The sequence below is a fragment of the Hyperolius riggenbachi genome, chromosome 9 (assembly GCF_040937935.1).
Source record: "Hyperolius riggenbachi isolate aHypRig1 chromosome 9, aHypRig1.pri, whole genome shotgun sequence".
NCBI classification, from domain to species: Eukaryota; Metazoa; Chordata; class Amphibia; order Anura; family Hyperoliidae; genus Hyperolius; species Hyperolius riggenbachi.
In genome coordinates, this window is record NC_090654.1 from 296,212,497 (window position 1) to 296,216,638 (window position 4,142).

Genomic DNA, 4,142 nt, shown 5'->3' on the forward strand with positions numbered 1-4,142 from the left:
GGATGCTTATGCCCATATGCAGAAAATATTATGCATTAATTCTTCACTAAATGTTTGTACCGGTAACTCTTCAATGCGTACATTCCCCTTTCCAATGCATAAATTTGTAAGCATACAATCGCACACAGAAAATTAGACGCGAGTAACGCATTCGTAGTTCACTACGCAATACACATGTTAACTACGCATAGTGGGCGTAAGCTACACGTAGCGGTATTTTGCTACGCGTAAATTCGTTAGCGTAGTTTTGAAACTTCATCTATGAACTACGATGCGTAGATGCGAACTACGATGCGTAAATTCGCACTGGTGTAGTTTCTGGTTATCCCTGCACACAACCCCTCTTCCCCATAATTACACCTCTACTCCTAATGATGTTTCTCATATTAATGAAAGAAAATATCACTTTTTTGTTGCAAGTTGTACTTTCTCATGCAATCAAATAAATAACCTACAAAATATTGTTTTAAAAAGTTGTAATGTTTACGCCGCCAGCTGAAAATGGCAGAACAATGCTAAAACCTTAACAGGATGCCTAAGTAGCAAGGACAGCAGTGTGTACAGAAAATCATGTGGCTTTGTCCTTGCTTTTGTTTCTGACTGCCACCTAATTGTAACCTAAGTCAGTGCCAACATGCCATTTGCGCTCAAGGTCAGCGACGTTGGCCTGCCGGGGAACGCGCTATTCAGCTTCCTGCCACTTACAAAAACAAACAACATTCACAAAAGAAGCTATTGAAGAAGAAAACATAGGTTCTTGTGTATCTCTCCTAATTAAAATACTCTGCCCCCACATTTGTCCTTGTTGAGGACACACAAAGGGGAAAAAATTTCCGTATTTACAAGCAATATATTATTTTTCCTCCATGGCGAGATGTAAATATTCCACAGAACACAATTAGCTATTATTCTGAAGTCAGAATTAAAGATCGGGCAAGCATAGGGCAAGGTTACATCAGTAATAAAGTTTAAAGGACTCCGAGGCGAGAATGGTAAACAAAGTTAGATACCTGGCAGGAAGCTTTATGCTCAGGGGACGCCATCTGCGCCCTCCGTTTCATTCCGTCCTGTTTTTTGTATTTACAGCCTCCGGTCGGGTCCTAATCCCATCCCTCAGGCCGTTTGCTTTTGCCCCAATGAAGATGGCCGCCAGTCTTGCCGCAACTGCGCAGTTCACATAGCTGCGAGTGCAGCTGCGCAGCTGTAAGTCCTCCTCCAGCCCCATTCTCACTCCCGGCGGTCACGTGGATGTAGAGCGCATGGATGTAGAGGACATAGAGCGACCGAGGACTGGCCTGGAGGAGGACTTAGAGCTGCGCAGCAGAACTCACGGCTATGCGAACTGTAAGCGCGGCAAGACTGGCAGCCATTTGGGGCAAAGGCAAACGACCCGAGGGATGGGGTTGGGACCCGACCGGAGGCTATAAATAAAATAAAAAAAACATGGCAGAATAAAACGGAGGGCGCGGATAGTGTCCCCTGAGCATAAAGCATTCAGCCAGGTATTTAACTTTTTTTTTACCATTCCCGCCTTGGAAATCCTTTAACGCGGATCCGAGATGAAAAACTAACTATAACAAGTATTATAAACAGATTTGCATATGATTTGCATCTGAATTGAATGCAAAGTGTGTAGAAAATCTATTTAGGTGCTGCACACTGAGCTGGTGGTCATTTCGGATGCAGCCTTAGTGGTATGCGCTGGCGTTCTCCTCACTGCATAACAAGTAACTGCAACAACTGCAACAACCATGCAACGCTCACTATACTTTTACAGACAACTTCTTTAGAATGTGATTTAAAAAAAACAAAAAACAAAACAACAAACTATAGCTTAAAGTGGATCCGAACTTTTACTCATTGCATAATTGTGTTCCTTTCCTATTGTTTATAGGGCATTCCTCAAGCCAAATACTTTTTTGTTTTTGCTTTAATACTCTACTTCCCTATAAACTAAATAAACCACGCCCACGGGTTTGGCAGTAGCAAGGGCTCATGGGAGCTCAGTCTGGGCAGGAGGAGGAGGAGGTGTTACTAGCCATTGATTTCAGAGGCAGAGGGGAGTAGGGAGGAGGAGGGGGGATTCGTTTTTTTTTTCACAGGCTTAGTGATCAAAATACAGATAAGCTTGCCTCTGTGTAATGTTTACAAACAACATGGCTGCTGTCATTGTATCACAGGAAGAATTTAGAAATAATCATTTTCTATTAAAGCTGTTTGCAGCTATACTTGCTGTGTAAACGATCTAAACATTAGATAAGATATATAGACAAGTTACTTGTTATAGTTAGTTTTTCATGTCGGATCCGCTTTAATTGGATATGGGCCAATGGCCCATATTTGATTCGCTTTTCCCCAGGTGATGTTTTTACACTTTATCAATAAAATGTCCTTTAAGCCACCAGCAAGCAAGAAAGTACTCAAAGTAACTTTGACATTACTTTTTCACCCACGTTTTAGTACTTTTTCAATTGCACAATGCTGAAAAGTTATTTGAAACAGAAGATGAAAAATTATCTCCAAGGAGAAAAAAGTAAATTGAATAAAGGCAAATGTTGCTTTCAATGAAAAAATTTATTTTGCATCTACTGTACATTATGTTGACATCTCCAGTTCTTTAGCGAGAACATAGCGATGATTTCCAAATTCTAACTTAGATACCTGAATTTGTTCAATATTGAGTTGAAAGTTGGAATCCCGACTGGTAAATTCCAAGCACCAAGCAAAATTACGATTGTATAATGCACAAAATATTTTTGCATAAATAGCAAAAAATGTCTTCTGATCATGATCGAATAACAGGAATAAAACAATTCTATGCAGAATAGTGAAAATTTTAACAAAATTATAATCTATTGTGAGCACATTTTCACAGATTTGCACTAACCATAATTAACCTTATGGTTTGTGCAAAATTATGTTTGCAATAAAGTAGAATTTTGCGGTAGCGTGCAGCTGACACGACGAGAGGAGCAGCGTGGAGCGTGTGAGGAGAGCTGGGGGAACTGCAGGAACCTGCATCAGCTAAATGGTACGACAGGAGGGGTTATGTTTTCATTGAATTCTGTGTTGAAGACAGCAAGGAAGTAAAAGTAAACTTTGACAAGACTAAATTAACCTTCAGTTGTGTAGGTGGACCTGACAACGCTAAACATTTAAATGAAGTTGATCTCTACCAGTCTATCGAACCTAATGAGTCTAAACACAAAAAAACAGACAGATCTGTGTTATGCTGTTTATGAAAAGGAGAATCTGGACAGCCATGGCCTAGGTTGACAAAAGAAAAAGCACAGCTTAACTGGCTATGTGTAGATTTTAATAATTGGAAAGTTTGGGAAGATGATTCTGATGAAGACATGTCTAATTCTGATCGTTTTGTTGAGGTGATGAACACCATGGTTGGAGATGAAGATGTAGATTTGCCAGAAGTAGATGGTGCAGATGACGATTCACCAGACAGCGGTGATGAAAAAGTGCCTGACCTCGAATAAGAAGACATCCTGTGCTTTTGGGATGGGGTGGGAGAAAGGCCGGAAACAATATTTCACAACACTCTGCAGCAGTTGCCAATACCCATTGTAAATACAGTTAATAGTGTACTTCCAGTCAGCCTTGTTTGTATATTACCAAGTGGCGCTTATCAGGAGGATTGAAGATTGTTGTATAGGACGTCCCTTAACCATTTTCCTGCTACAGAGCTGCTATTAAATCTTATTCACAGCGCATGTATTATGTAATAAGTGTGCTAGGATTATGACGCATTTGTATTTTTTTGCAATTTAAATTGGTTTACATGGCAATTTCAGCCCTAGACATTTTGATCCAGCATCCAAAGTAACATTGGGACTGGATGTGAGAGATGTTATTGAAGCCTGTATATTTTAGCATTCAACCTTGCTACCATTCTTTGTGTACGGGCAAATTAAAATAAAGGAAAGTGCTTTTGTTTTGAAAATGTTTTCTAAGGCAACCAAACTGGAAAGTTGCTGATACTTCATCACGATTCCTTCTTTGCCAGCAACTTAAGATGGACTGTAATAAAATGGGTTATATTTAAAGGGAAATTTACATGTGCTGGATAATGTAAATGTAAGAACAGCACTGAGATAAATCAGAATTAAATGCTGTAGTGGAAACAAAAC

The 4,142-nt window shown here is 39.8% G+C and overlaps 1 pseudogene; it reads left to right on the forward strand.

Moving 5' to 3' along the window:
* The first annotated feature begins 1,259 nt into the window (after nucleotides 1-1,259).
* LOC137533649 (prostaglandin E synthase 3 pseudogene) lies at nucleotides 1,260-3,491 on the forward strand (annotated as a pseudogene).
* Nucleotides 3,492-4,142: the final 651 nt, after the last annotated feature.